The sequence below is a fragment of the Sturnus vulgaris genome, chromosome 4, assembly GCF_052056855.1.
Source record: "Sturnus vulgaris isolate bStuVul1 chromosome 4, bStuVul1.hap1, whole genome shotgun sequence".
Lineage (NCBI taxonomy): Eukaryota > Metazoa > Chordata > Aves > Passeriformes > Sturnidae > Sturnus > Sturnus vulgaris.
In genome coordinates, this window is record NC_142246.1 from 8,368,234 (window position 1) to 8,393,606 (window position 25,373).

The window sequence follows — 25,373 nt, forward strand, 5'->3', positions numbered from 1 at the left end:
CTTTATATCTGTCACCTCATTAACACTTTCACAGACTCACATAGATCAATGGAGGCTGTTGGATGACAAAGAAAACGAGAAGAAACATCTGAAAAAAAGATTTTAAATGCAATGACAAAGGAAAAAGCCCTTTGGGGCTTTATAAATCAGGCTGATATAAAGCTGGACAGCCTGCAACTTCTTGTGAGAGCAGAGAGTAGGCGCTTGTTACATGCTCATCATCATGACATGATTGTGTTTTACATTCACTAACTTATCTCCAGTTAGTCCATGGCTGATATAGGCAGTTTTCATTTTGCAATGTTAAATTACTAATGAAGAAAGTATTAATAACCTCTAAGCAAAGAAAGTTGGCTAGAGGAGCAAAGCTCCAGCAGCTACACAATGGCCCCAGGGGTGTAAAATCTTCAAGCCTCATTGAAACAACAGCATGAAAATCTGCTTTTTACAAAGGGAGAGAAAAATTCTGCCAGTCAGGAGTGCACAGAAGAAAATCTTTCAGCTGAAGCGAGGCCGGAGGTTCCCATCCTGAGCAAATATTTAGCACCATTCACCGAATGAATCCCTTAGCATTAGTTTAAACTCAAAGACAGAAAGTCATAGCCTCACAGTGGGAATTTAAAAAAAAAAGCCCAAACAACTAAAAATAAGCCAAAATACACACCAAAAAAAAACTCTCACAACAACAAAAAAACAACCCCAGTATTTTAATTCCTGTTTGTATTTAGCCACTGCAGGACAGCTAAGTTACAGTTGGGATGGAGGTGGTGATGGCTCAAAAGTATCATAGATTTTAGAGAGTCCTCTGTCATTTCTCAGTGAAAATAATTTGCAAATAAAGATACATATCCAAAGACATGCAGAAGGTTGTCTAAGTGTGCCTACAGGAATGCTGGAAAGGGACTTTTGACTAGAGTATGTAGTGACAGGACAAGGGGTACAGCTTCAAACTGACAAGAGGGCAGGTTTAGATTAGATATCAGGAAGAAATTCTTTACCTTGAGGGTAAGGACGAGATTTAAATACACATATTTTGTATTGCATAAGCATGTAAGCCAGGCTGAGATCAACCTGAACTCCTCTGCTTCCCCAAAGGGCAGGATCAGCTCAGTCCCAGCAGATACAGACTCTGCTCTGATGGACAGCAATGCCCTGTTCACCCTCTGGTCTCCCTGACTTCTGTGGGGAGAATAAGGAAGGAGTTTTGATGTAACACAAGAATGAATTCCTAGAAGACAACAAGATTTGCTGAGCTGCCTGTGCTAAAAGGCTGCTTGCAGAAGCACAAGTCTCTCTGTGTCCATGCCAAGGTTTACAGCAATAAGTCATGGGTTCACTTGGATGCATTCCTTATTGCCTGTGAGAGCCCTGTTGCTAAGTCACACAATTATGCCACCATGGAGCATCTATGATTTTTTTTTGTGGTTGGGTTTCTTTTGTTCCCCAGAAAATCTGGGCATACAGGTTTCCTTAAAGCAAAATCTTAAATTTCCAGTTACATATTACCTAGATTTTGGTCATCATCTTACCTGCAACCTGGACAGCCCATGAAAACATGTCTTCTATGGTTCTCTGCTGGGTTATAACGGTGGCTACCTCACCAGAGCTGCTTGCTTTCCTTTTTGGGACAAAACAGATAAAATATTACAGGATTTAGTAGTATCTGTTTCCAGAAGTCCTACATCAGTTCCTTATCATTATCATAATAAACCATAACAATAGAAAAACTGAACTAAGATTTATCTGAGATTAACAAACAGGTCTCCTTCAACAGATTAAGAAGTCCATTAGAAAGTAATTTGCAGTCTGCTTGCTTTCTAGCCCAGAGAAGCTATGGATGCACCATCCCTGGAAGTGCTGAAGGCCAGGTTGGATGGGGCTTTGACCAGCCCAGGCTAGCGGGTGGTATCCCTGCCCATGGCAGATGATCTTTAAGGTCTCTTCCAACCCAAACCCTCTGTGATTCTGGTTTGCAGGACACCACCTCTCTTACTCTGATGGCCAGTTTTGTTGTTTCTATGATTACTGTTTTAAAGCCAGAGCCTAAAAATCTCTGCACGTATTGAAATCTCTCCTCGTACATATAAAGGGTTTTTTGGTTGGGGTTTTTTTTGTTGTTTTTTTTTTTTATTATTATTATTATTTAGATTCTGGTATTTTCTTTGTGACTACTACTGCTACACTCATTAAACCAGCTCTGAAGTTAGACAGCAATTACAACAAATGTTAAGATCATCAGCCACTCAGGTCTATTAAAGCAGAAAACTATTTTTGAGGCAATCCAAGAAACACAGCCCAGCTGGCCAACGACAACACACCTTCCTCGTAAAGACGCAGGATTTTGTGCAGCTGCATCTGACCCCTGAGCTCAGAGGAGCCCGAGCGCCAGCTCATAATGCAGCTGCAATGTAGATACATCCTGGGAGCACACTGCCCTTCAGTTTGCTTTCCCAAAAAAAGGGGGGAGGTGCACGGTGTCCAACTGTGCTGTGAACATGTCCACCAGGACAGAGAGACACAAGAGCAACCTGTTATAAAAAGAAAACTGGAGCCAGACCTGAAACGGTGACAAGATGGTTCAAGCTGGGATCCAGGAGCACGTGAGCTTCTCTTGAGAACCAGTCCTCATCCCGTGAAACTTTGGTTCCCATTGACAGGGAAGATTCTTTTTCCTGTCTGAAGACAGAGCATGTCCTTCATCAAGCTGCAGCATTTGCATGGCAGAATGCATTCCTGATTAGAAATAGCCACAAACTCCCCATTAATTAACAGCTAAAAATTACTTTAAAGAGGTCTTTAAGATTTCTTTTTTTAACTTCCTCTGGTCCCCTTGAAATTTAATAAAAGAAAAACATGTGTTAAACTTCTAGGGTGTTTTAATTTACTTTAATTCTCAAATGCATCCCAGACTTTTAAGAATAAGGGTTGCTGCCTAATGTTCATCCCAATGGCACCTTCCAGGCCATACTGCAAACTGCAAGGATCCATTATGGAGAAGGTTACATCAACAGCCCTTCTGTTGAATGGCTGCTTTGCCTTGTGCTCCCCAGCAGCATGGCCATGGTGTTCTTGGGATCCAGAGCAGAGGGGTGGGAGGGCAGGAGCTACCTGGTGGGAACTTCACAGGATCTCCATCAGCATGGGGGGAGCCTGCAGCCATGGTGAAACAAAGGAAGGGTTTTGGTAACAAAACTGACCTTTATGAATACTGCTCGTATCATAAATATGTCTGCAGACCCTCACAAGATACCTTTTGGCAAGGAGGAAGGAGCAGGACACGTGCACACATGCAGGGCACACCAGGAGGCATGGGGACTTTTAAGCACCTGCTTTTAAATAATTCAAACCATGTTCTTTTCAATCCTACTTCAGGCAGACCTCCAGCGTGTTCCTGGCACCCACACACTGGCTTCTCAGGGTTTAGTCCTGCAGTCTGCATCCATTCTTCCCTCTCCTATTTGATCAAAAAGTTTGTAAAATGCTGATTCTGCAGGGATTTTTCCATTTTTCTCTGAAATGAAACTGTCAGATGGAAAGGAGAGCTCATCTGTTGTACCAATGTATGAGATAAAAAGGATGCAGATTGCAGAACAGAAAATAATAATGAAAACAAAAAACCACCAAGGCCATCTTTAAAACAGAAGCAAGAGGTATTGAGTAGGGAAGAGCTAAGTACCTCGTTTATATACATCTCAAGTGCTTTTGTTTGTGGAATAGGAAAGAAAAAAGATATCTGGATGTTCATACTCACACGGGGACATTACAGGATCATTACACTTGCAGACTTTCTGTCTTCCCCAGTCCATTAACATCCCACCCCCACACCTCAAGCAAGATTTCCCTGGAGATGTCACCTTCTTTCATCACATCTAATATCTAATAAAGACATAAGAGAATTTAATAACAGGCTGCACAGGGGAGACTTCTGTTCAAACAGACAAGGCTGCAGCCAATGAGTTTCTGCTACAGATGCTGAAGAAGTATAAGAGTGACAAGGAAACCGCAGGGTGTTTAGTTTTGGAGGTCATGCCATCAAAGCCACTGATACCACCCCAGCCAACCCAAAATTTGTATGAAACAAGACATAAAAAGCTTGTCCAGTCTTTCCAGCTTCACCTGATCAAGTCCAGCTCCCTGTCACTTAGGTCTATCAATTTACAAAATTCTTTGGAGGGGGACTGCCTTCTCCAGAAGATCCTAAGAAAATACAGTAAGTGAAAGTAGTCAAAGTGAACTTGCAACCATCTTAATCACACCTGCTGAATTTAACAGAGTATTCCTGGATTCCTTAAAAAAATCTGCTGCCCTACTTGAGAAACAAGCCCCTTATTGGTCTGCTGCTGGAATAAGTACTTACATGAAGAGAACAGTGTTTTATGGCCCCTCCCTCCCAGCACTGATATAGTTTCCACAGCCAACATTTTCAGGAAGCACCATTGGGTTTGCATACTCAAATTGAAAAACCTTAAGAAGCCAATGTTTTGGTTTTTTGGGTTTTTTTATCTGGAGGTGAGCAAGCATTGTAACAGCAGTAATCTTGTATAAAACCATCTCAAAAATTCCAGAAAAACTGAGAGGTGAAGGTTGCAAAAATACCACATAATTTCTAAAAATTATGGCAAGCTAAAATAAAGCACACTGACCTGACAGCTGGGTCTTGAGTTTCTGTATGGCTTATTCATGCAGTGCCTGCCAGGTCCTTTGTCATTCATCTTTTACAAATCTATGTTCTCATATTCATTCTGTAGAGGTGTGCTGGAATGTTTTCTATAAATGCTTTTGCTGCTAGAGATGAGCAATTGGCTTCATGATTCTTTTCAGGTGTCTGTTTAAATGGAGAAAGGAACAAGCCAAGTATAGACAGATGTCTGGTTACAAACATTATATATGTACTATGAGGTAAATATATACGAGAAATGGAAAATGTTTATTTGCTGAGAAATAAGCCAGACAACCAGGGGCAATGCACTTAAGAGTTAACCAGTTTTGCCATTGGTTTGCTGAGAAGAACAGATATGCAAGGTGTTGGCGTAGCTACACCAAGATTATTATTGAGTAAAGAACTCAGGACCCTTTCACTTCCCTTTTCTCACTAAATCTGTGAATTCAGTTTTTTACTACACTAAAAACATGTCAACATTTTATTTTCAACTATTTAATGTAAATTGCCAGATTTCTTGCATGCTTCAGGAGATTCCTTCCAAAATGGAGTAGGGTTGGCATTAATTTCTGGGCTTTCTCCCAGAAATATCCCTATTTTTCTTATTCCTTCACAGGCCCAGTGATTCCCTCATTCTGGGCTCCCCATGCTTGGTGTCCTTATCCTGCTTCTGAAGATCTCACAGAACTGTTGCATCACACACTTGTGTGTCACCCACTTGTGTGTCATCCCAGGGAGTCCTCACTGCTTTGCTGCCAGAGCACTGAGCCACAGGGAAGAAGGTTTTAAGGTCCAGAAATAGTCTTAGGGAGAAGAAAGGAAATGCTGAGTGTTGGTTACTTGGCAAAGGCTGCACGTCTGCTGCCGTTGTGGAAAATGCCTGGGAGGCACCATTAACCACTGCTCTTTGCTAAGGGCTGGCTTGTGTCCACACCACTAAGGACCAGCACTCTCTGAAGGGCAGTGGTTACCTTCATGCTGTGCAGCACTTGGCCTGGGTCTCCTCTGAGCTGCCTGCAGAGCCCAACAGGCCCCAGGTCAATAATTATCGCATTGGGAACTTTTTTAAGTTTTAAATTCTCTAAGTGGTGAAAGGAGTGGGTGGCAGCCTGCCAGCATGATGCTTTTCAGCAGGATCTGAAGGCATTTTGAGTTCTACAGCATAGCGTGGAGGACAGTGGGCATGAGGCCTCCTGGGATGGCTGGAGAACTGTCCAGGGTAGAGTCTGGTCCAGCTCATTCCAGATTCTTCTGTGCCACCCTGAAAAAAAGTCCTGTCAGTCATGTCGAGGTTTCTCCTTGGGAGAAACCAGTTGGTTTGCTCTGGAGCAGAGACAGGAGGGAGCTCATATGCATGCCATGGAGACAGCTGGTGAGTAGAGCCTGGGGGGAACAGAGGCAGCCAAATTGGCTGTGCAGACAAAAGGTGCTCTCATACCCCCACCATGGTCTCACCCAGTGAGATGTTAAACACAGAACAAGCAAAGCAATTTTTCCTGGCCATCACCTGCAGGATTGGCAGCAGGTCCCTCACTGGTCACTGTCACAGCCATCAGTCTGGAGGTGACTCTGGCACGTGCTTCTTCAGCCACCATGAACTCCTCGAGCTTGTCAGATGAGGACAATCTTCATGCCTTGGCTCTGTAATTTTTAAAGGTCAATGAGACTAAACAGCAGTTCTTCTGTATCTCTTTCAATTAGCCTTTGGTTTTGGGCCTGTCTAGGGGTTTAAGCTCAGTCTTAACCTTAAGGTGTTCAGATACACGAAACACCTAAAAGCAAATTAAACAGCACACAACTGGCAGGTTTCAATATACCTCCCATCCCATTTACAGTCCATGTTTACTGTCGTGATGAAGTTATTCTCTATCATACACAGTCAGTCTATTTACAGCAATACATGAAAATGTTTACCTTAAAATATAAATGTAATTATAAAGGTATAATTACAGATATGCCTGTGCCTCTTTGAGCCACCTCAAATTACAGTTTCAAATTATAACAATAAAAAAGGATCAAATTAATGACCTTGATTAATTTCATTACAGAGTGGAGCGAGCGCCACTGAGCACAGGGTAAGCTTACACTGCCTGACCTCATTTCATCCGGCCTCTTCCCCGCAACACCAGAGCTCCCGATGGCACATCAGGTGAGTCGTTCCTCCCAAAGACAGTTGCTAAGCAATCGGCTGCAGGGTTATAAATGTTGAGTGCTTGATATACAGCACATGGGGGTAGAGATTAACTCTTTTTTTTTTTTTTTTTCTTTCCAGGTATTAAGGGAACCAGGGTGGTTAACCTGAACTGCACTGAAGGAGTTTGGAATAAGAAATCGACCCAGATTTAAGGCAGCCTTCAATGTTCGTGTACAGATTGAACTGATTTATCGTGCATGCTATGTGCCGAGTTGCAAAACCTTGCTGTATTACAGATTTAAAAGGGAAACAATTTGATTTGTCATTACTAATAGGGATGTAACTAAATTAGTCTCCCACATATTTTATGCTGATGAGGTCTTGCTTAGATTTCCCTTTGTAGATTTACATCCTCAGTAGCTTTAATCACAGCTAAGAAACATCGTATGAGTAATACTATTATGAAATACTGAAGTATTTTCAGAGGGGTTTAGAAAACCAAGAAAATCATAGAAGTCAAAATCAAAGGTAAGCTTTAACATTCAGCCCTATGTTGTACATTTGATTAAATATTAATTCACAGCAATGTGTTGGGTACTTACAACCAAGCTCTCTTGACCCATTTGAAATGCACAGTCACGTATATAAACTTGGCATTTGAAAAAGGACAGGTCAATGCTGTAGATCCCACTTAAATCTTTTCTGCAGTTCTTGCTTTATTAGTGGTCTAACCCTACTCCTATAAGTTGTTGACTTGTTCGCAGTTGTGGAATTAGGAAAATATTGCTGTGAGATAGATATATAGACCTTGAAAAAATATAGTCTCTCTCTTCAATACTTTTTTTTTTAGTTTTTTAGTTTTTTTGTTGGCGTGGGTATTTGGGGGGGGGGGGGTTGTTGGTCTTTTTAGCAAAACAATGAGAGGTGAAAGACAACCAAATCCTGGTTTAGTCAAAGAATTTGACTTCTCCTACCAACAGCAGAAGTCATGTCTGGATGGGAACATTAGGAATTGGGATGCTTTCTGGTAAAAAAGAAGAAAAAAAAGAAAAGCCACTGGGTAACTTCATGAACTACTTAGTGGGATCCAATGTGAGAAAAGAATCAGGAGCCTCATTGTGCAAGCTGGGAAGCTGAAACATCAGACTACAGCAAGACACCTCAGCATTTGTCTTCATCAGTGAAGTTGGGAGTAGATAGTGCAGGTTAGCAGAGGGCTGGTTCTGCCCTGCAGCTCCTCAGAGTGGTCATTACAGCCTTGACCACAGCCAAAACATCCACAACTATCAGTGAGAAATTTGCTACTGTCAGCCCTTGCTTTGACCACCGAATAAATTCAGCACTGGGCTGGAGCCACCTTTTTTTTCCCCCATCCACAGTCATTCCTCTGTGCCAACATCTTGCACTGAAATTTCTTGAAGGTTTTTGCTTGTACGAAACTGTTAATAGCATTTCATTTGGTATCAAAGCTTTCATCTCCCCCCTTAAATACCACATTAATGCAGAGCTCCCCTGGGTGGATGAGTTCACAGTATTAGTTAACCTCTTCTGCTGGAAGTTTCAAATATGATGTAGAAATAATTCTGTGCATTGTGACAGAAATAAAAACTCATCCTTAATTAAAAGTATAAATAAAAGGGATTTCTATGCTTAGACTAACTCAAATTCAGAGAGCAGCTTTGTGCTGCTTTTTCACTGCATTAAAGGAAAGTTCAAATTCTGCATGCTCAGCCTACAAGTCTAACTTCTGGTCAGAAAGCAGAGCATTTTCCTGAATACCATAAAGCACCTGTGAGCAATAAGCTAGCTAAACCCTCAAAACATTTGGATTTTGATCCTTCTTTTGGGAATAGAAACTGAGCTGCAGATTTTGGCAACACCCAAGTTTCATTACTGCTGTCAACTTGTAAATGTTTTATTGCTCTTTAAAACTCCTTTAAGAAGCCCTTCAAGGTGTTGTTGATTTGATCCACAAAGGGATCAAGCTCATTTTTTTTCAAGGAGCCTCTCAGTCACTACCCACAGATTTCTGACTTCTTACTGAGAAGGTGCTTGTAAGGTGCCTGACCACATAAATGCTGATGGAGCAGAGCTGTCTGCAGCCTGAACTGTCCACCTCTCTCTTCCCAGTAGCTGTTGGGTGTTCCCAAGCACAAAAACAGGTTTATGGGGACTTTACCAAAGCCGTGGCAGAAGGCTGCTTTTTGTTGCTGGTAGCAGTCAACTTCATTGCAGGATCAAGCCTAAACTTCTTGGTGGGAGGGGTTGTTTATCTAATTACATTTTCATGTCATATTTCCAGGCTCTGACCTGGAAATTGAATGCTGCAATCACTAAGACCTGTGCTCATCCTTCTGCCCCTGTGATTCCTGCCAGCCTGGTCCTGGGCAGGACCAAGGCTGCTGTGGAGGCTGCAGCATCAATCCTTCACTCCTTCACTCTCTCTATAGGCTGGTAGAGACCAGAGCTCACATTTTCTTGTTAGGGATGATTCCTGCAGGTGCTGGATCATTGTATGAAAGCAAGAGCATCAGCACTAGCACATCTAACATTGTCCTACCACCGTTCTGCTAAGGTGGACTGAATTCCAAGTTAATTCCACTACCGATGTTCACTTATAATCTCAAGGGAAAAACAAACCCCTGTTTAGAGTGGACAGGGCTGCCACCTGGAGGCACCCCAGTTTTCCTACATAGTCAGTGGAGAGAGGGAAGCGTCTGTGTGAGGTGACTGCAGCTCCAGAGATGTGTGAGCGCTCCCGTAGGACATTCATGCAGCCACGATTTGCAGCTGGGAGACGTCAATTTTGGCACCACAGTTAAAGCAGAGGCTCTATGCTAGAGGCCTGTCTGGGGTTAAGGATTTAATCAGGGAGCACAGCGGTTATTTGCTCCCAAACTCAGCCAGAGCACTCTCAGGGCCAATGTTCAGGCAGAACCAAACTCCCATCTCCCCACTGATGTCAAACATAAATAAACAAGGACCTAAAGCTCTTCCATCTTCCCCAGTTACGTCAGGCATCTCACAACCCCCTCATCCCTCCCTGATTCTCTCTAGTCAGTACCAGACTGTTTTCTTTTCCAACAGGAGCCTTGCAGAGGCAGTGCCGGGTTCCCAGAGGACGGGCAGGGTTGCGACAGGGCTTGTGGCCCCGCGATGCTGCGTCAGAGCCCGAGCCCAACGTCGGGCGGCTTGAGCAAGAGGAAACAACTTCAAACACATCAAACTTCTGCAGATCTCTTGAGAAGTCAGGGGCAAGGAAGATACAAAAATGCGTCCAAGTACCCAGAAATTTGCTCTGTCAGTATATAGTGACCTTCAGCCCACTCCCCCTCTCCTGCTCAGACTGGGGGATTAGTTTTGCCTTGCCCAGAGAAGTTTTTTGGGGGGTTTTTTTTTGGTTGTTTGTTTTTGTTTGGGGTTTTTTTGGGGGGGTGGGGGGGTGGGGAGCGGGGGTTGAGGTTTTTTGGTGGTTGTTTTTGGTTTTTGTATGACATTCTCGGCAGCAAAACAGCTGAACAAGGGGTGGAAGGGAGTTGTGGTGTGCTTGCTGCTCCTGCCCTCTCAGCCTGGTGTCGTGGCCAGGTTATTTTCTCTCCACCTTTGTGACCACGGCTGTGTCATGGTCCTCTGGCAACAGCTGGAAGTGCAGTTCAGGAGCAGTAAAGAGAGGGGCAAGGAAAGGAGGGAGCCCCCCAGGAGAATACAAGAAGTCTGTAATGAGAATGAGAAACTGTTCAAACATTCATGTCCCACTTGAAAGTCACCATCAACTTCAGCCGTTCAGGGGCATCACTGGGGGATGCACCTGAGCAGCTGCCTGAGCAAAGGCTGTTCTCACAGAAATGTGGCTCTGAGAGATTTTTTTTTTCCTAAATAACTGATGTAGGGAAAAGGCCAGTGTGACTGTGGGAGTTCCGGGGTCCATGGAAACACCACCATTTTGGCATCCATTTTTGTTTCATGTGCAACATGGGGAAAACAGAGCCTGATACTGTCACACATTTTGGGCTGTGCCTTACCCCACAAGTGACATTTTGGGCACTGTCTGTAAGGAGATGCTTCAAATGAGCAGAGGTACTGCAAGCCATCATCTGCCAGGCAAATGAGTGGCCACTTCTTTGCTCAAAGAGAAGATTTACTCCCCCATCCCCAAAATATTGATGAGTACAGGGTTTGCCTCAAATCTCACAGTTACCATGACTCCACAGGATCCATTCCAGAGGAAAGTCTGTTTTAATTCATCTCCTCCTAAAGCCCTCCCAGCAGGAGACCTGTGGTAGACCCCCATTATGCTAGCAAAAACAAAGAAAAACCAAAGCAACCAACCAAAAACCCACAAAAACAACAACAAAAAAATCTTTTTCCAAACCTATTTCATTTTCATTTTTCAATATAAATTATTTTTCAATATAAATTATTAAGGACATGAATTTATAGGGAGACATCAAGTGAATTCACTAAAATGGTTAGGGTCTCAAATCTCTTTTACTTGCCTTACCCAGAGAAAATCTTACCTTTTATTGCCCCTGTCCCTTGCCTTATTCCTAATTTTCTGTTGGCTCTGGTTTCTCAAACCATGTGAAATTTTCTCTCTCCCAGGCTGGGTGTCCTCAGTATGCCAAAGCTCCTGCTTCTTGTACTCTGTGCTTTCATGCTGAAAAATTAATGTGGAGATCAAGAGCTGAACTCAAACCAACCAACACAGTGGGGCAATTAAGGACTCCAAACCCAAATCTTATTTGAGCATTCACCACCACATCTCCTCCCACAGAAGCAAAGACCTTCTCTAGCAAAATTGCTTCTTGACATCCCCAATTTGTACCTCATCTGAGGAGGGTCAGGGAAGGAGTCAGTCTGGAGTCACTGGGGAACTTCAGCTGAAGTGGAGGACAACAGTCCACAAGGTCCAACAGCCTCGCCCACCTCAGTCTCAGCTCAAGGTGACAGCATTCCCCATCCCTTGGAAAGGAAAGGTAGGACTGTACTGCATCACAGAGCATCTACACAGCCAACAGCAGAGTAAACCACTGCCTGCAGGATTATTTTTGTACAAAACTCATTTTCTCCAGTTTGTTTGAAAATATTCAGTGCCTTTTTTTAAATTTTTAATTATTATTTAATTTAATTCGTGGCTTGCTCCTCACAGCTCAGCTCCAGCATCTCCCTGGGCCTGGCTCCTCTCCCATCACTGACAAGCACTGTCTCTGCAGTTGGATCTTGGTGCTAAAGGAAAGGCAGTTTTAAATTCCCTTTCCACCTCTCTGAAGATGGAAGATTATGGAGGTATAGAAACACTCAGGGATTTGAAAAACAAGTATCAAAAGAAACCTTATTCTGAAATATATTTACTGAGTCCTTCTTTTAAAAGAAATGAAGATATTTCTGTCCATAAGAGCTTTCATTCAGCACAGATTGGCAGCACATTTCCAAAGGGAAATCAGAACATAAATGGCAAAATAAATAACACTTCTCCATCCAAAATAGATCAAAGATAAGGAAGTTATCCTTCATCCATGCAGTAAAATAGGATGCCCAGCCAGTGCAGCTCAGTATGTTCAAGGGACAGTTGTGTCATTTAACATCTGGAGGTACAGTTGTTTCTCAGCAAATGCAGTCACTTCCATAAAATAAAATAAAATAAAATAAAATAAAATAAAATAAAATAAAATAAAATAAAATAAAATAAAATAAAATAAAATAAAATAAAATAAAATAAAATAAAATAAAATAAAATAAAATAAAATAAAATAGTCAAAGAAAAGTTGTCATTTTATTCCTGGAATGATGTAATGCTGCCAGAACAACTGCACAGGGTTTTGTCAAGAAGCAATTCCTTCATCCTTGCAATGTCCTTTGGGGTCCCTGGGGTGACAGGGCCATGTCAGGACAGAGCTGTGGGACAAAAACCCTACTGTTAATCAAACACACTGTCTGGAATGGGGTTTTTAACAGGCAGTTTTCCACCATTTTTAGCTTAGTAATATCCACAGGTGTTATGAAAACCTGTGTGAAACTGTCCTCCAGAGGTTGCTGCCAGCACAGGCCATGCTCGGAGGCCTCAAATGTCCCTCTCCTTTGCCTTGCAGAGAGTGAACTCCCTGGTCCCTGCTTGGTTTTGATAAGCAGGAAGAAGAGGAGATGCTCTCCCTGACATGAGCTGGGAGATGTGCCTGAGAAAGGGCCGCTGCACTGGCCTTCATAGAGTTTCTCTATTTTTAAATAACACATCAAGATACTTTTTTTTCATCTCTGTCCCCATTTTCACAGGAAATCCCAGTGTAATTTCCACACTAATCAGCTGAGAGCTTACAAAATACATCTCCATCAAGATGTAGGGGAATGCATTAAGTTAACTCCAGGTGACCTGTGACTCTGTCAGTGACACGCACTCTTTAAATCCATACAAACGAAAACCTTGCCCATGCCACAGGCAAATACTTGGCTTTTCCCATGCTGCTCAGATGGAGCTGGAAATGTTCGATGAGTGAAGTCTCAGCGATGCATTTCAGCAATAATTCATACTCCATGCATAATTTAAGACCTCACTGCAGTCCCCCCGTAACACGCGCTGTACAGCGTGTACACACAGGGCCAGACGGCAGCTTTAAGGAGGCTCCAGGCATAATCCACAGTAAGAAGAAGTTTGATCCATCTCCAATTTGCACCTGCCAGATCATGAAGAGAGTTAATTGGATTAAAATATTGTAATTATCATTTAATTTACATGCAGTAAAACCTTAGGGAAACATTTTAAATGGCAGAAAATTTGAGGACGCATTCTCTGAAGTCTGCTTCTTAAAAGCCTAATGCTGTCTTGCTCCTTCCTTGCCTGAGACTAGACTTTTATTCCCAGGAAAAGGTGAGTTTGATGAGCTGCTGGTGCAGTGCACAGACCACAAAACACTGCTTGGTTTGATCACGGTATTTGCCAAGGCTACTTGGATGCTCTTGATATCACCAGTCCACTGTGACTGTGCCCAACTCTCCCTGCTACCCCAACTCAGGTAAAATCAGCTTTAAAACACCCATAAACACACATCCAGTTTCAGGGATGACCATGAGTCCAAAGGAGGAGTGGAAGGACCCTTCCTTGGGCTATAGTAGCAACTTCCATTTCTTCTCCACAGGGAGACATCCTGTGTTTTGGAGCCACAAAGCTGCCCCGGGGTGGGGGCTGTTTAAAGCCAGTGAAGGTTAAACCAGGAGCAGCACAGACCTGCCTCACAAGTGGGGCGTGTTCCCAGATAGGGCTGGAAAACCACCCACCTTCTGGCACATCTCCCAGGAGGGCATTGAGCAGGTCCATGGCAGCCCAGCAGTGCTGTGCCCTTGGAAGCAGCAGGGAGCAGGGATGGAGGGCTGAACCTGTGCTGGTGCTGGCACCAAAGAGCAGGGAGAGTAAACACATGGTGCCACACTGTTTCAGAGTCTGATAAAACAGAGCACAAGAAAGGCCAAAAGAACTCAAACCCTTGTCTCCTTACACATGACGGGTGCTCTTTAGGGTACAAAATTGTGTAGGGCACTAAATTTGCTTGGCAGATTTACATGCCAGAGCTGGTCTTTCCCCACTCCTGCAGCTGGATCAGGTGTCAAGCCACTGTTGTCTGGGTGCTCAACAGAGTTCAATGTCAGAGTAAGGCTGATTAACTTCTGTATGTCTTCCTTGACAGGGAGTCAGGAATAAACAGTCATAGCTGTGATGAGAAATAACATACAATGTTACAAAGCTTTTGCTCTCACAAACACTTCAGGGCCTGCCCTGTCTCCCGTGGAGCTGACATGGAGCTACTGGTAAAGAGCAACTTCAAGCATCATGCAGCCAGGCCAAAGCATGTAGATCTTGATATGCTCATCAAGAGCAGAAACATGACAACAGGAGAACAAATATTACCCTGATGAGGGAAAAAAAAGAAAGGAAACTCCTTTTTAGGGAATATATTAGCCCTTTACATGAGGACAAAAGGCTTTGAGAAGTCTAGTCTGTAATTGAGGCCATGCTCATGCCAGCAATGAACCATGGGAACACGAGGGCAACTTTAGTAGCTGCCTCGGCACCTTGCTGTTGGCAGCCTGGAGCCTACCATGCACCCACTTACCTGGTCTCAAGGTTGTGGTTTCTTTTTTGGTACAGTCAACTCAATACACAATACATGGATCTGATTTTCAAAGGGCAAGCACCCCACCCAGTCTGGAAACTGGAGACTCTGTGAGATGTGTCCCATTAGACAGGCAAAAATCAATGCCTGCTCAGTCATTAGTAATTCTGGAAACCTCCGCCTTGGTGAGTCAGCCTGGTATACCTGGCAAGCTGCAAGGGAATCCAGTTTCGGGAATATTTTCTTTTTCTGCCACCCCAAAGTTTCCAACCTGAGCTGCATAGGCAGCAGCCAACCTCCCTGGGAAACTACCCATCTGGAAATATGGCACGAAACTCATTTCTGGTCTCACCACGTCATATGTAATGCATATTAAAAATATTTATCTGATCAGTATCCCTCTCTCCAGAAACAGAGCACACAAGCAGATATCACCAAAGCAAATTATTGGATGACCTTCTGTTAAATGCACAAGCCCAGGGGGAAAGAATAAAAGTCTGAAAAGTAGAATTTGCTGCTACCTTTTTTTGGCTGAGATACCACCAAGAAGAGCAGCACCAAAAGCAGTTGTTCAGAAACACAGCAAACACAGCTAATACAGCTGGATCAGAAACAGCATTCTTTTTTTCTCATGAATTGCCATTCATGCAATGGTTCCTTGAAGCTTTAAGTCAAGCATGACAGTTCTAGCCTGGATTTCTGGTCTCCACTTGACCACACTAGAAAATCATCATGTCTGCCTATTTCTGACAGGCACAGCCTGCTATGGACTGCAACGGAGAGTTAATCAGTGTAGTTCTTGGTACTAGAATAGCCACAGCTGCTGTGGGTGCGTATGATGTGTAAAGGCACCTTCAGCTGCTCAGTGTTGAATTTCCTAACCTTAGCTAGACACCATGGGAGAGCCCTTCCAGGTTTAAGCCACCAACACACCTCTGAATGCAGTCACTGCATCCTCCCAGGGCTGGGGCATTTTATACCCCCACTCAACAGGCTTTTACAATCCTATATGTGACTTGTGCTAGGAATGTATGTTTGGTCTTTCAGGTCTCCACACTGGAACAGTGGTGATATAAAACTGACTTTGCTACAAAAGACAAAGCAGGTCAATGGAAATAAAACTTTTCATCATCTAGCTGAGTTGGTAATGAAACTTTCCCACCCCCTCTCCTTGGAAAGCACCGAGAAGACTCCCAGCAGATTGCTTCCTCAACCAGATGCATTTATATGGTCACCTGTGAAATGCCTTCTTCTTGTGATGGGACATGAAAAGGAGGTGGCATGAAAAGGATATCCTTTAGCATAGGAAGGAAAACATGACAGTTAAAACAGGACTTAGCTTCTGCCTAGGGGTATGCCCAACTCCAAGCTGCATCAGATTCCTGCTGCTCCCAAGGGGAGACTTGCAGGAGAATGAAACAGGGACATAGATGGCCCAGTGTGGTCCACCATGTTTTGGAAAGGACACTCACAGGATGAGAGAGCTGCTGTCTGACACTCCGCAGAGGAATTTTGCTTGTGGTGTGAACTGTCTGCGTGAGTGCTGTGGAACGGATCGCTCAAGGTTAAATTGGATTAAACTGTTACAGCTCCACTTTCCCACGTGTGGTTTAAATTTAAACTCTATAAATTTCATGGTGAGTTATTAAAACCTTCTTGGCAAGGAGAACTCATCTCATAGAAAAAAAAAATTCTCCAAGTTTGCAAACCCACAGGGAGGCTTTAAGTCAAGTTAACAGTGAGATTTCCAAGTGGAGGGGAAGGAAGAGCTAAGGCATTTAATCAGTGGTGTGCAGGAGCCCTGCAGGGCAGCCTGGCCCTGCTCTGCCATGTCAGCTGCTCACCAGGTTTTCATGGTCAGCGCCTTGGTCCCACGTGCTGTGCCCAGCAGCACAGATGCTTCTGGAGCAGAAGCTGAGCACTGTGCCGTATGGCATGCTCAGAGACAGCAGGACATTCTGGGCTGGATGCATGGAAATTTTTGTAAATACTTGTCAGCATAAATTAACAAACAAGCCTTGGGAGGCTTTGAAATGTCATTCTTCCAAGAAGTTTCATCCTGTCTGTTTCTCCTGGTATCACGCAGCCATGAGGTGATCCTTTTGTGGGATGGGTGTAAAATGTCATGCTGAGTTTCAGTAGAAGCCATGCGAAGATGATCATGAGTATCATACATAGGGATGGCAAATTCTGTACAGCTACTGCTCCTCCCTGGACTGGGGATGCCCTCCAAGAGGAATCTCTTGCCCTTCTATTGCTCCCTGAACCTATGAACCAAAAACCAAGGGGCAGACCCCTGACAAGTGCAGGAAGATAAACAAGTGGAAAACTGTAAGGAAAACCAGCCCATGACCAATGATTTGTGACAGAGCAGCAGAAAAGCAGAGCTCCTTCCTGCTTCCCACCCCAGGACAGAACATTAAACAGAACCTTGGCAAGGACAGCACAGCAGACACACTCTTGCACTCTCCAGACTCTAAATCAGACAACTAAACTGCAAATCATTCAGAGCTGGTTTCTGTTCTCATCTGTCACAGAACTGCAGGAACAACACCAGCCCAGGCTGTCCTGCTCCACACGCTTCCAAAACTTGCCTTGGATGTGCTGCTGTAAATGTTCACAAGCCACTGTGATCTTTCCAGTGGCTGAGTGGATTTTTCTGCCCGAAGTCTCCAGCAGATTCCCACATTAGCCGGGGTGGGCACAGTTCTCATCTCTGAGACGATGAACTGCAAATCCCCTGCCCTCACCCTTACAGAGCCAGCAAAGGGATGAGGCAGCCACACAGGGCTGGCTCCGAGCACAGCCAGGCCATGGAAACTGAGGAGCAGCTGCTTTGGGCACCGAGTCTTACCTGAACAAGCCTAGCTGCCCATTTCCATTTCTAGATGGCTTGAGAACGAGAAAACACTAAAACGGCCTCTTATACACAGCTGCAATTCCAAGGGGATCTGGAGGTCTGGCTACTTAAGGGGCTTGCTGGCATTTCCATCCTAATTGGCAAACAGCACTGGAGCCCCGGCCGGGGGCGAGTGCCCGGGCTGAGGGGCTTTGAGGGGACCCAGGCAAGGGATGAGCTCTGCCAGCACTGTCAGCGCGGCGCTGAACTAGCTGAATTTTTTGTTTGTTTGTTTCTGTTGATTTGTTGTTGTTGTTGTTGTTTTTTAATGGGGCTGGCGATTAATGGGGCCGCAGCGCTCCGGGACGGTGTCCCCGGCCGCCCCGGGCCCCGCAGGCCGCGCAGCCCGGCCCGCACTGCGCCCGGCGGCCGCACGGGGTCACACCGAGACTGCGCCGCGCCCGCCAACACGGCCCTCAGGCCCGGCCCTCTGCGCGGGTACAAACCCCACAAACATCGGCTCCGGGGACAAACCACCCGCGCCGCAGCCGTGCCTGGCACAGGGGACAAGCGCCGCTGCCTTCTGTCCAGAGGCTTTGGGCACGAAAACACCAATTACTGTTATTGCCCCAGCCGGGAAAGCTGCTCGCTCCCCCCGCGGGGTTCGGCGGCTTCACGCTGCAGATCGTGCTCTCCTATGGGCTCACGGAGCATTGAACATCTGATTTCTCACTTGAGGCGGGAGCGCTGGGACCTCCCTCGGTGCCATCTCCGAGGATCGGAGGCTCCGAGGCGCTGGTGCCAGACCCCAACACCGGGTGCCAGCGTGATCCCTGCCACCGTGCCAGATGGGAAAGCCTTCAGCACTTGAACCGCTTACATTTAACCCAAATATTGTGCTCTCCACTGGCTTTAACGCTCCTGCGGGACAGCAGAGCAAAGGATGGAAGGACTCGGTGCGCACCCCAAACACAATCGGCTTCCACGCAGCTCAGGCACTTGACCTAAAAGTCTAAATGACTCGGCCCAGCCAGAACCCGGTACTGGGACAGCAGCTAGAGCAGCCCGGCTTGTGAATGTGCTCCCTGCTCCCTGTCCCGCGCGGCTGGGACATTAAAGGTGAAAAAACTGTGATTTGGCAAGAACTGGAAAGAACAGCTTTGCTGCATTTTAAATATGAGATGTTTGCTTTGGTGGAAGGTGACTTTAGGATGCTAGGACGGACCTTAAAAATACTTGAAAGTCTCGGTGAAGAAAAATAACCTAACCTTGTAGCTGTTGGATGCAATGGCTGCGGCAGTTCGTGCTCCGTCAGAGCAGAGGGACAGGGGACTATCGGTGAAGGCGGGAAGGAAGGGAAATGTTTCAGCCCATGGCAGACTTGAAAGGGCTTGTGCAGATCAGTCATGGCCGAGCAGAGCCTCGGCACAGCCGGGGACAGCGAGGAGCCGCTGTGGGCATCTCCCAGCACGGCAGGGATGCGCTGCCCGGGCAGCAGCACAACCTCCCGGTCCCGCAGGTGCGCGGCCACCGAGCGCCGTGCTGGGCCAGGAGGAGCCCACGCTGGCACCGCTCCTGCTGCCAATCCCTGAACACCACATTTAGCACAGAGGGCTGCTGAAACAAGGAGATAAAACATGTGTTTAGACAGAGCAAAGCAATCAACAAGGGAGCTGGGAAAGCTGAGAGGCCAGGGATTTGAGTGATGGCTTGGATGTGCTTAGACAGCCCAGGATCCGTGGTGCAAGCCTCTAAGATATTTCCCTGAGCAGCTGGGCAGAGACAGCCATTACCAAGTGCAATTAACTGCTTCATTACCACCTAAGCAAAACAAACCCATCAATCTCTGCTGCGTTTACCAAAAGGAGAAATTGATACCAAGATAAAAACACTGTGCTCCAAACTGCAGGCATGACCCCCACCCCCCAGCCTGGCAGTGCTCCCCATACAGTCCCTGGAAGCAGATATTAGATACCCCACACTATTTTAGGTGTGCTGACACACACCAGCGAGCCAGCACTCAGCACCTTCATGAGCTGAGCTACTCCACAGTGTCATAAACACCTACTGGGATGGAGCTGTAGGCCCAAGTGGGAGTGATGGAGGTGAGAGCAGAGTTTAGCCTTTCGAGGTCCACCTTAAGGCACCTGTACTTGAAGAATCCAGCAAGTTTTAACAAGCAAAATGAAGGCCAGAGACCGCTTCTAGACAAGAGCAGACTGCCAAAGGGAAAGAGAACCTACAGGGCACTGATCACTTTCAGAGGATCAGGAGAAACTGATTTTCAAGCTGAAGCCCAGAGGCACTCCAGGCACAGAGCCATCCTCAGTTTACATGGCACAATACCCTTCTTTTCAGCAGCACAGACATTTCCTATAAGCTCTCTTCTTCCCACCAGATGCATCTCTAAATAAGGCTCCAGGTGACAGGCAGGGAGCAGAAGGTCCCCTGGCATGCAGGAGGAACAGGGATGACTGACTCTGAGATCCAAGGTTAAGTTTCAAAGGACCACTAAAAGATCAGTGTCTGGAGATTTCAGCATCTCTAAAACCCATGCTCTACTCAGAAGATTAAGGTCTGAGTACAGTAAAAAGAACTGCACTTACCTCTGTGATAAAATACAAGTGATTTATGAAAAGGATTATTCATGGATGCTTGAGATGGCAGGACAGGATGAGCCGATCTTGTGTTCCTGAGTATTTTAATAAGCTCTTCTGTAGGATGGAGATAACATACCTACAGCAGTGTGAGGGCACAGTAACCAATACTGGTACCATCGTTGGTGGGGAAGATCAGGAGCACTGTGCATTGTACAAGGTTAAACTGAGCAAGGAGTTGTTATACAAAATCCTACAGGCTCTACTGCGGCACAATGCTGCAACATCTCTGCTGTGGGGAGACCTAAACAAATGCCCACAACAGCCCCTTCATCCTGAGCATCTCTGAAGGGATGGACTGACACAGGGGCTCAGCAGAAGTGATGGGGGAGCAGAAGCCACTTCTCATGCTCAGGCAGAGGAAAGACATGGCTCCTCCCTCCAGTCCTGCACAGCTGGGTGAGGATATGAATAAATTCCTGTTGTGTTAAAAAAAAGTTTACTTCCGTCTTCTATTGTACCTCACTGTAAGGTCTGTGCAGTGCTGGCCACTATGGTTCCATGTCTGGTTCCTCTGGCAAACCTGCTGCTCTGTGTCCAGTATTTCTGTAGGAAAATAGAGCAGAAGGATAATTTCTTCTCTAGCTGCAGGCAGGGTGTGTGGAAGCAGTGATTCTACACAGCCATGCTCAGCTCCCACATGTGGCACAGTGATGGAACCCAGAGCCTGGCTTGAACTGCGATGTGTTCAGCATGATACCAGTTTTAATGAGCGCTGCAGGAAATCACAGCCAGCTCACAAGGGCAGGAGAACTGTTCTGGGCAAACTGGGAAGTGATTTCTGTAGGTGATTAGGAATTGAACAGGGAGATTTCTGTGTTCAGGGATTTTCCTTCCCCTCCTAAATGGGTTCCTAAATGGAAGCACATTCTTCTCTGCTTCCCTCTGCCTTGCTGGATCCATTCCCTTTCTTTTCCTGCTGGTTGTAACAGCCCAATGTCAGTGTGACTCCAGCCCTGACGCAGGATTAGCTCTAGGGTGAAACAGGAAGATGGAGAGTACTTGTGGCTTTGCCTGTGCCACTGCATCCCTCCTGCACATCAGCCCACAGAGAAATCTCTCCTCTTCATAACTTCCTGGACCAGTTTTTCAACTGAGACCACCAGGACCCTGACCTCTGTCACAGGATAGCTGAGTGCTTATTTCTGCCTTAGTCCCAATATGGGTGGCTGCACCACTGTGCCTGTAAGAAGCACCTGATGTGTTTGTTAAAAATACTTGTGCTCATAGGTATAGAGTTCACCACAAGAATCAGCTCACTGTTCAACAGCTGGTTATGCACAGGAGATTTAACCTCTTCTTTCTCACCTGCATTTGTTCAAGTTGGCTCAACTTCTGGCCACTGGTTCCCATTAAACCCCTGCCAGAAGGAGCCTGGCTTCCCAGACCTGTGCACCCAGTGCAGACATTTACTGATGGTGTCTGCAACCATATCTCTTTGGTACATTCAATAGATTGCAACTCAACATTTCCAAGCCCTTGGTCACTCCCATGGCTTTTCCCTCCCAGCAAAACACACCAGGAACATGATTAGCAGGATGCTTGCTCAACACCTTCCCCCATTCAGTTCCATCCTCCTTTGTGCCAGGTGCTTCATCCATTTTATAAATATCACATATAAATGCAACCCTGCAGAGGCTGGCAGAGCTGAACACCAGCAGCACAAGAGCACAGAGCAGCCAAGAAGATGTGATTTGGCAAGAACAGACTTCCTCTGGCAGCTAATGCTGTGACAACATCTGAACCTTGGGAAGGCACTGGAAAGGCTCCAGGAGCAGCACACGGGGCAGAGGTTTTATCACATGGTGCTGGTGTTCTCAGCGGCTTCTGAGCTGTTTGTTCTCAGAGGAAGTGCTTTTATAATTGCTTGATTTGGGATTAATGATTTTCCTGTTTAAAAACAACTTAATATTATTTAATGATTGGTAGTTATTTGCACTCTGCAATTAGAACACTATGAGAATTATTTGTTGCACAAATGGGAATTTGAGATTTTCAAGGAGTGAACACTTCTTTTTTTTTTTTCTTAACTGTAGCAAACAATCAGAAAATACATGTAAAAATATAACCAACAAGCAAAAAGACAACAGCCTCTCCGTCCCCTCTACCTGCCAAGGGACAGTGTATCTTTAACACAGTGTGGGAAAAGAGCAGTACTCAAATGGGTAGAAAACCCAATGAGTTTTCTCCAAGCTCATTGAAAATACCGTCCATGCAGTAGGTACAAAAACACCTTGAATTTCTCTCGGGAGTTGCTTTTCGCAAAACAGCCTTTGGGCAGTGGCCCTTGGGCTGTCAGCTCCTCGGCTTCTCCCTCCAGCCTGGACAGGTCCCAGGTCCCCAGCTCAGGGCTGCACCACCTGCCTGGCCATGGCAGAGGCTGGTACTTGTGTTGGGTACTTTCAGTAAGCACTCAAGATACCCTTAAGCGGTCACACTTTACACCAGCCTGAGTTTTGGATTCTTTACTGCTGCTGTACTTTGGATTCTTTACTTTGTTCTTGTTCCAGTATAAGTCAAAAGTTGTGTGGAGGCACAGCATCTGGATGCAAGTGTGCATCCTGAGGTTTTCACAAAGCACCTGAGACACAAGACACAGCCATATTTCAAACGCTCCCTACAGGAAAGAAATATGCAAACATTTTCCCTGAGACTCAGTTTAGAGTCTAACTCCAATACAATTCCGCTAAAAAAGAAAAGAGCAAGAGAAAGGGCAGAAAGCAGAATGTGAGGAACAAACATGACAGAGAAGAACACCTGTCAGGTGTACAGGTGGGCAAAGTTTTTCTGCTTTGTTCTCCAAGCAAGGCTGATATTCTGTCCTGGAAGAAATTCTAAAAGACATGGCAAAGAGAAGGTATAAAAGAGGCTACTGAATTAATTATTGGTAGCTCTATATTTTGTTCCAAGACACTTGGACCAAATTAGTTGAATTTTCTTCTTTGAACAGAGCTTCTTTATGTGGAAGTATAGCAATTTCCTTCATTATTTTTTTTAATTAAGGAAGAGTTATTTCTAGATAAAGAAGTTAGAATCACTGGCTCAAACCTGTAAGTTTTGGTCCTCAAAATTTATAGCTTTCCAGCAGCTACAAGTTCTCCAAGACAAAAGCAGATGGTTCTGAGACGGACACCCAGGACTTCTGGACTACTTGGGGTTCAGTTTTTACTGAATAATTTCTCTGTATTTGAGAGCGTCATGGAACAGTTTCGTTTAAATATATTTATGAATTTGAAGTGATTATTTTTCTGTTTATATCTTGAATTATTAATCTCCATCTTTCTGCAGATAAGGCAAAGAAAGTGAAATCAATTTAAGAAACCAAAATAGCCCAAAACCAGCAGGCTTTACTGCTGCATAATAAACAGAAAAGCTGCAAGTGAAGCAGCAATTACAAATCATCTTGACCAGAAAAAATAATTATCAGGTGTCTCAAGATCTGATCTCAGAGGCTCCCCAAACACAGAGGAAGATGGCATGGTACAGGTCCTTTGGTAATAAATCCAGGATAATCTCACTGCTCTTAGCATACCTGACAGGTGCCTTCTCATGTCCAAGGATCTGACTGGGACAATCCATGCAGAGCCACTGGCCCAGCCCTGGAATGCTGGAATTTCTTCAAATTGTCCAAAAAGGCTGAAGCACTTATATGTCACTTTCAGACACACCTCTTATAAAAGACGGATATTTTTAACATGTTTTACAGGACATCATCAGAGAACTTACCAGTATAAATGCCATTCAGGACTAGTTCTTATAATCTTTCACTGTACTGACAAGCCCACTGGAACCACAGCCTAATTCCAGCTAAAAACCTGAAAGCTGGCTATTGCTGAAATATGTGGAAAGCAGTCGCCTCAAATACCCTCCCTGCTGCTGTTTTCTATAATTTTTATTAACTCAGTGAATAAAAAAAAAAACCAATATTTTATTGCCCTGTGAAGAACTATGTAGAAGTGCAGAAATACATAAATAAGACTTTCTAGAGTAAGGCATGAGTTTAAGTACTTGCTTAAGTGTTGTGAGTGCCTGGCCTGGGGTTATTTTCAAAAAATAAAATCTCTGTGAGGTAGTTAGAGCTCAGTGCTTGCTGGCTCTGCCATTCCCAGGCACAGTGGTCCCTTCACATCCCGGGCTGTGTCAGACTCCTCATGCTCCTGAGGAAGAGCAGATGGGAGCATCCACTCAGCAGCTGGACATGAGCCCCCTCTGCAGTCACTCATTCCCACAGGCACCTCTCACTGCTCCTCAGGAATGGGAGCTGAGAAGCCCCACTGTTGGCTGCCTTGGACACAGGATTTTCCCTTTTGCAGTAAAGTTCAGTCAGAGCCTCAGCAGGCTGGTGGCTGTTTGCGGAGAAAAACTGAGAAAAAATTAAGCAGCTTCATACCTTTGAGTGAAACATAAGGGAAAATCATTCTTTACACTTCAGAGCCTTCATGTTTAGTGAAAACAAGAAATGAAATGAGTTCATGAAAGACTAATTGCCCAGTTTGTTTTATGCATGAGTCCCAGCATTCCTAGCATATGCAGTTACAGCTTGTTTTCAAAGAGACCAATTACTTCAGTAAAACATCATCTTCACACTTCCAGAGCTGCTTTAACAAGTCTTCTCCTCTTCATCTTTCTGGCCTATTATTTTACCATTTTTTGGTTTAAGAGCAAAGGAAAAAAAAAACAAATGGCAATATCTATTTACTAACAGCTATTAAAATTTGAGAATTAGGATCTATCCTTTCTCCACCACAAAGTAAAGGAATACCACAGAACTTTAAACACCTTGGTGTAAGACCCATGGCATCTCAGACAGCCAGGAAGGACCTGTGTGTACTGCAGGTACAGGGATACCAAGTGGTTTGAAATAAGCTTGTGCCTGGGAACTCGAAGGGCAAGAACAGGAAACAATAAAGATGAAAGCTCCTTGAGTTGTCTTAGTATTTCACTATGTGTAAGATATCCGTGGAAACCACAGAGTAAGTCT

At 44.9% G+C, this 25,373-nt stretch overlaps 1 long non-coding RNA gene across 4 annotated transcripts in view; it reads right to left on the reverse strand.

Moving 5' to 3' along the window:
- The window catches only part of LOC148223865 (uncharacterized), a 32,459-nt gene extending 19,990 nt beyond the window's left edge, over positions 1-12,469 (reverse strand). The window contains exons 1-5 of one of the 4 annotated variants that reach the window (XR_015803001.1): positions 11,620-12,469; positions 11,312-11,451; positions 6,168-6,301; positions 2,558-4,825; positions 1,530-1,618 (exon numbers count right to left, since the gene is read on the reverse strand). This is a non-coding gene — a long non-coding RNA (uncharacterized LOC148223865). Of the gene's footprint in view, positions 1-1,529; positions 1,619-2,557; positions 4,826-6,167; positions 6,302-6,755; positions 7,081-11,311; positions 11,452-11,619 lie in introns of those variants that run through there. The other 3 variants (XR_015803003.1, XR_015803002.1, XR_015803000.1) reach the window with 3 other exon arrangements.
- Positions 12,470-25,373: the final 12,904 nt, after the last annotated feature.